Source organism: Triplophysa rosa, linkage group LG19 (assembly GCF_024868665.1).
Source record: "Triplophysa rosa linkage group LG19, Trosa_1v2, whole genome shotgun sequence".
NCBI classification, from domain to species: domain Eukaryota; kingdom Metazoa; phylum Chordata; class Actinopteri; order Cypriniformes; family Nemacheilidae; genus Triplophysa; species Triplophysa rosa.
Genome location: NC_079908.1, coordinates 14,562,436 through 14,575,415, shown reverse-complemented (window position 1 = coordinate 14,575,415; position 12,980 = coordinate 14,562,436). Strand labels below are relative to the sequence as shown.

Sequence of the window (12,980 nt, the reverse complement as noted above, 5' to 3'; positions counted from 1 at the left end):
GTCAATAGATCCTCCAAAAAAATTACAAATTGCAATTTATTTTGAGTTATAAACAAAAATGCAAGCTTAAAACATTTCAACTTTAGGTTTTTACTAAATATGCAATACAGCCACTCAGATTTTAAGATTAATTAATGACTTATGAAATGTAGCCTACAATCAACTAAATGTCACTGGTATTATTAAACATTATGTAAGGAATAAACTGCTTTGTTAACACTTGATAGTGTATTTGGTTTTTGGTCAGTGTGAAAAAATAAATGTAGACCCCTCAAGTAATAGACCTAAATTAGACTGAACAGACTGCAGGCAGAACAAATTCATTTGAAGTATGCTGTAGAGACAGTGTGTAATGTTATATTTCACAGAGGTAGGCAGGTATGAAGTAATGAAATAAAAGCACTGAGATAGACAGTCAGTTTGTTCATATACGCTGCAGGGAAAAACATTCAGAGCGAGAAGTCAATGGTCCATTTTCACCATAGTGAGAAGTGTAATATCACTTTACATTTCCCAGGACTCCATCGTCTTCTAAACTAAGGGATTTTTTATCATTTTAAAATGTGAGATTATTTTAGTATCACTTATAGTAAATGACCTCTTGGTATTCTGTTAAAGCCCAGAGTGATCCCCGAGACCTTGACTAAGAGCCACTGCTTGAAACTAAGAGTCATACGTCTTGTGTCAATGATGCTCCATTCTGCTAGCCCATCTTCAGTAACTAGATCCTTTAACTGAATGCCTTCAACCAGCGGTTCACTGCAGATATTTGGGGTGATATAAGGACCCAAGAGGCCCCATTGATTTTGCGTCACAGCAGTAGTCTGAAAGAAAGAGATGCTGGAGATTTGTGACAGCTGGTGGCAGACAAATGCTACTGGCGCACAAGGCGAACAGTCCGGCGAGAGGATGGTTATATGCTAACCATTGTGCTCAAACAGACATATGTCATGGTTTGTTTGATTTTACCCAAGCAAAATGACTGAATCAAATGAGTCTTACTTACAAAATAGTAAATGAAAGGTAAATGGGGAAATGTTTACTTAAAAGATACATTCTTCTTCTTTTGGAGCAATGACAAAAGAAGAGAAGGGGACAGAGAAAGAGGCAAAGAAGAAAAAGTAGAAGAAATCAAATGTCTTCATGTCACGGTCCTGCCTTCTTGCTTATGAATTTCTAGTCATGTGGCAGGATCGGGACAGAGCCCTTAGGTTATATGTGAGAAAGCCATGGGATGTTTATGTTTTTGACATCTCATGTGTTTTCTCGTGTCTTGTCATTGGCCCCGCCCCTCTCATTTCATGTATTGCTTCCCTGCCGTGTCTAATGTTTCCCACCTGGCCTGTGTAATTATCCCTCGTTTGTCTCTCCTTTACAAAGCCCTCTTGTTTCATTGGCTTGTTGCTCTTGTATTACGTTTGGTCTGCGTGCTGTTCGTGCTATGGTCCAGTGTTTGTGTAGCCTCGTGTTCGCGTCTTCGTCTGCCTTGTTCCTTCATCTGTCCCCGATTGTGAGTTTCTTAGTTTGCCTTAGTTTCTGTTTTTCCCCATTGCGGGAAGTGTTTCTTTGTCTTTTTGAAAAGCCTTGGTTATTGTGTTTGTCCCCCATCGTGGGTTTTTGTTTTCATTATTAAAGTCTTGTTTTTGTTAACCCCTTCACGCCTGCCTGCATTTGGGTTCTTCTTGCCACATTCGTGATACTTCAAGCATAAAAATGCACTGAAGCCTACAGTACACTAAACTGATTTCTGACATTGAGTTTCTGATTTCTTTTCAAACGTGCACCCTAAAATAGTAACAGTCATTTTAGGATTATTAGACAGAACAACGTGTCCTTTTTCTTGGATGGAAATTGTAGATTCAGGCAGTTAGAGGAATCAGGAGGAAAATACCAGCAAACCAGCAGTTCCTTGTCAAGCCATTAAAAAACTTCGGTGAAATCCAATTTGTTTAAAGCAACGAAAATATTTCGAAAGAAAGAAAGAAAGAAAGAAAGAAAGAAAAGAGCTAACAAGAGGAAGGCATAGAGAAAAAAGACAGACAGAGAGAGAGAGAGAGAGAGAGAGACGAGTGTTTCATCAGCAGTCATTGCCTGAACACAGATGCCCTCCTTATCCTCAGACCCAATTACAAGTGAGAGCAGTAGCTTGTAGTGACATATCTAATCACTTCACAATAATGTTTCTCAAGCCTACCTCTGTACAAAGACCCACATGCACATCACGCAGACACACACAAATTACACATGTACAAATAGAATTCATGCAGAGAAATTAAAACCTCTGAGCTCTCAGCAGATCTACACTGTAACTAAAATAACTTCTTTATCCATTCACGGCTGTGTGATAAAAGAACTTGTTATACTGCTTCATCTCTGCAGGATCAGTTACAGTCCTTCAGTTTTTCTTGGAAATAAGCATACTGTATGTTCAGATGCTCTATTCAAAAAACAAAACGTAAATAGAGTGTTAATATAGTTTAAGCTTTTTTGTTACACTGTCAAAGGCATACCAGCAAAGTCAACCCCTCCCCCCACTAAATCTGTTACTACATTGAAACACGATGATTTAAATGACATACATGAAATACCTTATATACTGATTATATAGACTGTTTCAGTGGCAATATCATAAACAAACGTTATGTAGGCTATCTTCCGGTAGACCTCCACAAAGAATCAATAACTGTTGAGCAGTTTTAAAGTAATACAATTAATATACAATAAAATATGAATATAAATTAAATATAAAATAAATTGTTACATTTTATAACCAAGGTGGTTATAAACATTTTATACTTCGGGCCAGTGCATTAAACCACCTATTCTGTACATAGACTGAAATCCATGTCAGGCAGTCCCGGTTGCTGAAAATAAACTGACCATTGTAGTTATTAAGTGTGAAGACAGACAAAAAACGACAATTATTCTTTCTCATAGTTATGTCAAAAGCCATTATTTTTGGCTAACGGAATTGTTACAGTTTCATTCTTAACCTTTCCGACAGCCTTAAAATGGTTAATTTCAACCAAAAAACACTTTCTGGATGATTGCCTATAGTGCCAGCAAGATTCTTTGTTACCGCCAATGTTTTTCTTAATTGCCAATTGTTCGCAATTGTCCAATTTCATATGGCCTCTGGTAGAACTCGCATCACATTTGTGAACCGTTTCATACAGAAAAAGCTACCAAGACTTTTCACTTGATACCAAGAACAAAACTGTTAAAGATTTACACTATAATTAAATATTTATTTTTAGCAATATTTTGTTGCCAGAGGATACAATAGTTAAAACTAAACCCTAAAGTGACACCATAAGTATCACTCAAATTTTTATATGCGCCAAAACAAAACCTTTCAAATATGTTTTTGCTTTATGGCCACCACATAATTTATTAAAGCAATAAGCCATTAGAGGGTTGTGCAAGTCAAAGCAGACTGTAAACACAGTAAACTGTAGTGTACTGTAAACACTCAAATTACTTTATTGCTTTTATTAAGATGGCACAAGCATGTTGTTATAAAAACAGAATTAACGTCCAATAAAGAGTTAAACATCTTATTAATAAGTATTATAATCACAAAGCAAAGACTCTTTACGGCAACATATAGAACGTTCAGTCACAAGTGTGCATTATCTGCATTTTACAACAGCTTCGAACACAGCACGCCCAACCAGAAAACCGAGTCTGGACTATCCCCTTAATGACGGTCTTTATGCAGAGTTTGACGGATTAGATGAGACTCAGAATAACAAGTAACTTAAATGTGCTGACGACGACACTCAGCCTCACAGAAAGTGGCAAAAGGGGAGCTGTTAACTACTTTAGGATATACACCACCATGGAATGCTGCCCCAACTTCAAATTTCGGCCTTCGGGGAAAGTTAACATAGCAAGATTTTGGGCCATCATAATTGGATTGCCCCTGGGCCATTTTCTCAGCTGCCTATATAAAATCAGTATAATGTTAGTGAAGTAGCAGTTTCATGGGATTGTGGCCAAGTGCTGAGCTGATAGATAACATTAATAATCGTAATCGTTCAGAGTGCCTGCGCTGCATACATTAAATGAGTAGGTATCATTCAGCGTATTGAGTTAATACCATCACTTAAAGGCACGCAGCAGCACCCCACATATCTTCCATTTGTAGCCACCTAACAGAAAGACAATCAATAAGCCAAATCATATTTTAGGCCACTGAAAAATGAGGTAAAACGAGTCGTTATGACTGCATAGAGATGGATGGGACGCACAATATCTATAACATGAGAAATAGATCTCCAGACAAGGTTTTGCTCAAGTATGCTTTGCTGTATTTATATGATTCTGTAATAGTTTTCACAGTTCACTCATTGGGGAAAAATAGGATTTGATTTTACTAAAGACAAGAATGACAGAAATTGTTTGTACTTTGTGAAATTGATGTACTTTCATTTTAGATATAAAAGCTAAAATGTTCAAATGACTTACAATTTCACTGAGTTAAGTAAAATCAATCACATCTAATCTCGTTCATTCTACTTGAAATGTGTACCGTACATCTGCTCTCAAATGCTGCACATATGTTCAGCATGAGAAACAGAATCAACAGCCTGAAAATGATTTCTGGGAATAAACCCTGAATAATACTAAGAGGCATTATACTTGTAACTGTTAACATTTGACTTTTATTTTATTCCACGTATTTGCATGTGAAGTGTTATAACTTACTAACATAACATTTTTTTATACGTGCAAGTAAAGCTTATTTGAATCTAAAATAAATAAGTGTAACGTGTCACAATGGTAACTTGGAATAAAAGTAAATAGTCATAATTTAACACAAAACAGTGTAGCGTCACTGTCCTTCTGAAACCTCATATGTCCAAATTCACTGTTTTTCAGGGAATGGAAAAAACACTGTACTTTTTAAATGATTATACTGAGTTGTCAAAGTTGACAAGCACTTTTTAATACTTTTTATTGGTTAGATATTGGCAAAACCGAGTGACAAACATAAGGATTACTAATAATAATGATTCACAGCAAAAAATTTAAATCACAAAATATGGAGACACAAGGTTTCAGAAGGACAGCAGCAATATGTAACATTAAACAGAACTGTAAACACAACTATAACACTTATTTATTACAAACACAATTATTTACTGTCTATATAAGCCCCCTAGACCTTGTCTCAGGTAACATAATTAAATATTCATGAGCAAAAGTCGGGTCCACGCCCCCAAACACAAAGCAAAGACAAGCACTCAGCTAAAACTTTACTGAACAATTGTGTCAGAACAGAGGACCCAAGTGCAGACAGCGGGTAAGGGGTTAACAAGACATTTATTAATAAAAATACAAAACAAAGACCCATGTGGGGGTAACATAACAAAACAGGGGAGTACGAAAACACGACAGGACTGGTCTGGACTGGACTAAAACTGACTACACCTACACAAGACTAAAATTAACACTTGACATAATTTACAAATAACTAAACTGGACTAGACTGACAAAGCACAGGAACTCACCAAACAGTCACACACAATGAACAAGCACAAGACAGAGGACACAGGGGCATTAAATAAGGGGACAAATCAAGAGGGAACAGGTGTGGGGCATGAAATCATTACAAGCAATAATGACGCAATGAAAGGGCGGGAACAGAGATGAGACCGGAGAGAGGGTATGGAAGGCCAACGGGGCCAAAACTCTCCCTCCACATGAAACATGGGGTTCTGTCATGGCTCTGCCTCTTCTCGACATGTCTTTCTTGGTCTTGTGGCAGAACCATGACAAATTGTTGCTCAAAACACAAAGAACACATATCAAAACCAAATATTATTAATAAGCGAAAGAAAAAGAAAAAATTAATTTAAAAGAGCAACTTGTTCACATGAGATTTGCTTTATTTTGGCCATTTTCATCTTTTTATGTGATCTTGTTCTATGGCTTCAGCCAGTGTTTTTACATATAATCCCACGCAGAGAGAGAGAAAAAAGACAGAGAGACACAGAATGGAATAAGCACAGAAACGACAGCCCATAACTTCAGCTATCTGGGCATCAAACACAGTGCTGATTGCATCAGCATTGTACAGTTGCAATCTGAGCATGCGAGCTGAGATGAGCCCGCTGAGCAAAGGCGAGAAAATTAAGCTGATTTCAAATGTTGGGAGACATGAAACAGACAGAGGGGAAAATGAAAACTCTAAGCTTATGGGGAAGCCAATGTCAGGCATATCACAAAAAAATGTCTGTATCATATTTAAATAAAGGAATACAAATATCTTTTCAGCTCATCAATTATACTGAATGTAACATATCGTCCTTAGAACTCTTTGGAAAAGTCATTTTGATACTTTTGGAAAATGGCAAGCTGCATTTGGAGTCTGCCATCTCAAAACTTTAACAAGTTGTCATTTTGTAAATAAAGGTGTGTTCACGCTATGAGAAAATTATAGTAATTGATTCTGAGTTTCTTAATTGTAAAGTGTTTGCTCATCAAACTCGTAATTACAACTTGTAAACGCCAAATTCTCTGCGAGCTCTGACTTGTACCAACTGACCACCGCAATGTCATGCAAAAACACATCAGGTATTGACTTCAGAAGTAAAATGTAGTCAAGTAGTTATCTCATAATATAGTTTAAATAATTCCCCATTGTCTATTTCAGACTATTGATTTCATGCTAAATTAATGTGAACATGAAAAATTCACAATTCATTGTTGCCAAAGAAACAGATCATTCACAGTCCGAGGATGTGACCCACTCAGAGTAAAACATCACGGATTGTCATCTCATAATTAATTATAAATTACAAATATTGATAGGAGACTAATAAACATCCATTATGATGTCATTGCACATAAATGCTAAGGAATCTCCATCATCACAAATTGCTTGAGTGATGACATTTTTTGAGCTACAGAGAAAACACACCCGGTTCACTAGAAAAATCTAATCAACCACTTGACTTTGACTTGGATAACACTGAATCCTCTGCGAAAATATCTAGTGCTTCTTAAAATGGCTTGTGGATACAGCATAAATTAACCTCAGTTGCTCTAGCGACATTTGGGCGTTTGCTTGTTGTGATCAATCAAGCTCTAAAAATAACTGCTTTCTAAAAGATTCTACAAATCCATCTTCCCCCTTTCCCTGGTTAAACATGATACATGAAACGTTACTATTTTCCATAATGATCATGTCAGAATTTTCGGAATCCCTCTAATGGAGGAAAACTCTCGGCCGGCATTTATCACACCCGGCTGCAGAAATAATTGCATGATCTGCCCAACATCACTTTATCAAAACATAAGCAATTGTGCAGTAAGGCTTGTAGGGAGCTTGTGCCCCTGGTGAGACATCTAAATAAACAAGAACTGCAGTGGTAGAGGCCAAAACTATACAGTAAGCACAGAGCGCAGAATGTTTTTATATTACAATATTGCTAGCTATTGCTGGTTGAGCTCGAGTGTACTGTTGTGAGGGCTGGAACGGGAAAAAGTAAATTGACTGCAGTGGTTCACTGAATCCGAACTTAGGCAGGAGGGAAAATTTTGCTGATTCAAGTAGCTACCCACTATGACTGTGGTTGCACATTGGGAGTGCTGAACTTTTCTTTTTTTTAAGGTAACAGGCTCAAATGATCAGTCTAACCCGGCTAACCCTCAGCTCGGCTCCATACATGTCGACTAGCGGATGCAGTCCTGCCAGTGAAGAATTATGGGAGCTGGTGCTTAAAATGGATGCAAGGCCCCTGTCATTGGACAGCATGGAGAATGATGTAATAATATGCAGGTATTCTCTCATTTGGAGTAATACCTCCAGGGTTTCACATCTCCAAGACAAATGAAAAAATAAGCGAGAACAGAGGCTTGTGGGAGGCAGTCAAATGAAAGTATGAGTGATAGCTCGAATTATTAGAATCCAAAGCCTTCGACAATAGAAATGACAACGGGAGCAGCATGAGAATATATGGGCTTGATTTAAATATGCACACTTGGGTATCATTCACAGTACAGTAATGTTCAAACTCCTAGGCTTTTGTGTTGACTTTTTACACAAATTGTTGTCAGGGAAACAACAGGCTGGGTTTGAGCCTAGAATGAAGTTACAGTGACATGTCTAGGCTTTACTTTGTTTGGCTACTGGTAGTGAGTCAGTCGGCAGGCTTGAGTCGAAAGAAAACCCAATGAACACGGTTGCGAACACAGAGGTACATTGTAAGAAGCTTTAATTACGACTGGTTGATATAAAAACAATGCATAAGTACAGTGGAAAGATGCTAAATATAATGTATAACAAAATACAATATTAATATTTAAGCAGATTGAGAGATCAGAAATGTATCTGATCACTCTGTATTAGAGCTTGCTTTGCGAAAACATAAGAGCTACTCAAAAAAATCCAGTCACTTCTGATGGTTTTTTTATCATTTAATGTAAATTATTAATACACTGTTTGCAAAAAAATATTTTGTCAGAATACACTCACCAAATGAGAAATATGTTTCATTTTTGCATAATGTAGTTGCGGTACTACTAGCAAATGCAAACTGTCAAATTTTCACCCCTTAGTGGCAGATGATATTGGACAAAAATTTGCATACACCCCGGGGAAGAGATGATGTCATCAATATTTCAGTAGTGAACGAATGCAAATCAATATGTAATATCTAAATCCTGTAAATCTGCTTCTAATAAGCATCTGATAAGTTTACTTTGAGGTCGTATATGCTTGTGTACTCCTCAAAGTTTTCAAAGTCAACGTATACTCACAAAACTCTAATTTTGATTCCATGGTGTCCTTAAAATCTCAAAGTCACTTCACAGATATCTGGAACTAATTAATCAGACATGGTGCTGAATATAAACCAGATAACTAAATAAAACACTCGTATAATGAAAGCTCTCCACAGTGTTGGCCAGATTCCAGTTCATGGGCATGAGCATGTGGCAGAGAGTGTAAATCTCTAAAATGACACTGTTGCCGTTTTAAAGGATGGGGCTTTGAATGCATTCAGAATGCACTGTGGTTATTTAGCACCAATAAAACCACAACTCTGATTCATGCATGGCAAGATGGCTTTTAATTGCATTGGGCATTTTTTTATCTGAATGAGGAAACCGCGTGGGTTTTAGTGTCTAATTCAAAATGCTTTCATCGTGATCAGCATGACGGCTAAATTCAATCCGAATTCAATCCACGCTAAATGTTTAGTAGTTTTAAATGCAGGGGTAAAGTTGACTGAATTGGTTTATTATCTCGTTAGTAATATGCACAAACTAAACTCAGGAAATATACTTATTGTAACAAATTACTAAGTACCACAAACAAAACTTATTTTCAACCTAGCATTGGGTCAAAAATGGACAAACCCAAGTGTTGGGTTGTGTTTTAGTACAAGCTACAGGCATCTGGTCAAGTACAGCAGGGAACATCAATAACCCCAACAATGACAGCAAGAGAGCAATCCTCTTTAACAGGCATCTATCTCAGATCCAAAGGCCTACATGCTGAAGCACATCAAGAGCACGGAGACCGCTGTTATTTAGAACTTCTCCCCAACATTAAAGAGGTGATCATCAGAAGCACATGTGTGAGATTTATGCTTCTGACACAGAGGAGAACAATCAGGCACAGCACCGGCAGCCCTCGGGAGCTCAGCCAGTGTAGGGAGAGGAGAACGCAGGGCAGAAATGAGATGAACTCCACGTCTCCAGACACATGGATCCACGCTACCCTATCAGACACTGCCGGGTGAATTGAGGCTCCCTTTGTTCCGGAGTAAAATGTTCCCCTGTCATTTTCACTCGACACTGTGTATAGCAATATCTATCAGTTCTCCCAGCCCCAAGACATTGTAAGTAAAAGCAAAAAAGTTCAGCCAGATAATTACCTCCCTCTGCCTCTGGTTTTTGCTGAGAAAAAGCTTTCCGGCGAGTTTCTCCTTTCTTTATTGCCAGTCATAAAGTAAGGCGCCGCCTCATAAAATGACTCTATATCACAGTGGCATTCTTTAAAAACCTGTTTTTTTCACGGGACATCAGGCCCTGAAATACAGAGGTACCATATCCAAGGTCAATGAGCTGATCAGCGCCTGATAAATTCACCCAAGAGTTTAGTAATGATGGCTTCCCCCACAGAACTATGTCGCAACTCGCAAACCTGCCTGAATGGTTCGGGGAATTGGGAAAATATTTTTTAACTGACCAAAACACAGCCTAGAGTGGAGTCCAATTTGGTAAGGAGGAAAGAGACTGTTTTCGGTCACCGGTGTATAGAATTGTCAGAATGTGTTGATGTGCAGTCCAATTGCAACGGATTATGGGAGGATTTATCTGCATTTGGTACATGGAAGTTTACCTCGGGGAAAGATTAGGAAAACATCACGGCGCACTAACAGTGAGTTTTATTGGTCGCGCCGAGTGCCTGATGGGCAATTGGAAACTACAAGAATTCAACGTCTTTTTTCTTTTTTAATGAGATGTTTTTTCTAAATGTTTACAAAGTCAAACAAAAATCTTTAATGGAAGCAAAGGCTTTCCAAAACATCAAATGCAACCCCTACAATGCACAAAAAGACGCTTGGGGTGGTGAAATTTGTTTATTTTACTTAAGCCCTTAATGTTGTTTTAAAAACAAATCAGTCTCTCGGCAAACACAGTTGTTTTGCTAAACTCCAAGAGATCCTAGAATGAAGAGGAGTGTGTCAGCACCTATAAAGGATATTTCAGCAAAATGTTCCACGACAATATTTATGCATATAAAACCTCATTTAGGCGAAACGTCAGCTTTAAGGGCTGTCAAACCGCTCACATTCAAATTAAAGTTGAGTTCAACAACATCAATGACTCCAGCTTCACAACATCATCCTGGTCATGCACATTCATGCATTATGCATTTCGCTTTTCCAGGTATTTGTGTTGATGTTTACTTGTCCAAAGAACTACGTTGCTTGACCTTTAATATTTTTAACTGTACGGTTTCAATACACAAACTGCGTCAGCCATTAGGGGATCAAGAAATCATAACCTTCAATGAAATCATTGGAACCATTTTTCTGCTATTAGTCTTCACTACAGATGAGAGAACATGGGTCACAAATGGTAATAAACCCTGTGTTTAAAAACCTGAAGTACAACAAAAACGAAAAGTGCAAAAGAAACCAGTTCTCTGGCCTTGAAATCAGACTCTTTTAGGTGTCTACTTTATTCTGCATTAGGAAGATCCCAGTGCTTTCAATTCAGATATTCACTCAAATGTTTTATTCTTATATTATTTACATACACAAATAATATAAGACCAAATAACATGCATTACATGACTGTGTCAGTTTTAAGAAAACAGAAGTAAAAGCGGATGGGATAAGGGCCACACTAAACTTCGCTGTTGTCATGACAATGAGTGCTCATATTATTGCTGTACACGAACATTTTTTCCGATTATATGTTCAGTGTATCCCGTGGCCCAAGATGCTAGGGTAGACTCCAGTCTTTCTGCAGAGAATAATGTTTGGAGAATGGATGTGATTTATTAATTTGTGAGTTATCACTCTGAAATAGACACTTCCTGTTATAAAGCACTTTCTTTAAAAATGCATCTATAAAAAACTACTTTTTTGTTACACTTCTGCAGTTTTTATACTACTCTGGTTTATTCTTGAAGTTTATTTCATACTGTTTATTCTTGCATGATAAATTACTTGTGCGTTGTCATTTGTAAGCTGCTCAGGATAAACGTTTCTGCTAAATCAGGGGTTTTCAAAGTGGGGTCCAGGTACCCCCAGGAGATTTCAAGAAGGTCAAAAGGGGTCCTTTCAGAATTTCAGAAAAACATTTACATTTAGCAGACACTTTTATACAAAGCGACTTACAAAGTAGGGGAAAACAATAAGAAGTAATTTGTGCAACAATGCATAGGTGCAGTAAAACTGGTCTCAGTTAGCCTACCACAGTATACGAAGCTAAGACTTTCCAGAGTCGTGGAACACATCCGGAGAAAGTGCGTGAGAGTGATTTTTTCCCTTTGTGGGACAGCATCACAAGACGTTGTTTGATTGCAGAGCGCAGGGATCGGGTGGGTACATAAATCTGAATTAGCGAGTGAAGATATGGGCGTGCCGAACCGGTGGTGGTTTTGTAGGCCAAGAGCAGAAATTTGAACTGGATGCGAGCGACTATAAGGAGCCAGTGCAACCTAACGTGCGCTTTCTTCGGCTTGTTGAAGACCACTCTTGCCGCTGCATTCTGGATCATCTGAAGAGTTCTGGTTGTACAAGCTGGAAGACCAGCCAGTAGAGCGTTGCAATAATCCAGTCTGGACAGGACAAGAGCCTGGACAAGAACTTGCGTAGCATGCTCAGACAGGAAAGGTCTAATTCTCCTAATATTGTACAGGATGAATCTACACGACCGGGTGGTGCTGGAAACATGATCTGTGAAGTTCAGCTGATCATTAATTACCCCTCCCAGGTTTCTGGCCGTTCTGGAAGGAGTGAACCTTGATGAACCTAGTTGGATGGAGAGGTCGTGCTGAGTCTTCGGGTCGGCCGGGATCACGAGCAGTTCAGTTTTTGCAAGGTTCAGCTGCAGGTGATGGTCCTTCATCCAGAGTGAAATGTCATTCAGGCATGCTGAGATGCGCGCAGAAACCATTGGATCCTTAGGCTGAAATGACAGGTGGAGCTGTGTGTCATCCGCATAGCAGTGATAGGAAAAGCCATGTTTCCGAACGACAGAACCTAGGGACGTTGTGTCGTGAGCCCTGGAGTATCCCTGTACTGAGATGCTGGGACTCAGAGACCTCACCTCTCCAGGATACTCCGAATGACCTATCTAAAACTATATTGAAATATTATTATCGTTTAATTTCTCAGTGTTCATATTATGGGTAGTAGACAAATAAACTGTACATGGTCCTATGGTGCGACATAGCCTATTAAAACTTTGTTTTCTAAATGTTTGCAAATATATTATTTTATCTTATT

The 12,980-nt window shown here is 38.3% G+C and overlaps 1 protein-coding gene across 1 annotated transcript in view; it reads right to left on the bottom strand.

Annotated features, from left to right (window-relative positions):
- Nucleotides 1–12,980, bottom strand: part of si:dkey-112m2.1 (transmembrane protein 132C) — a 124,728-nt gene that overhangs the window by 89,745 nt on the left and 22,003 nt on the right. The window lies entirely within an intron of this gene.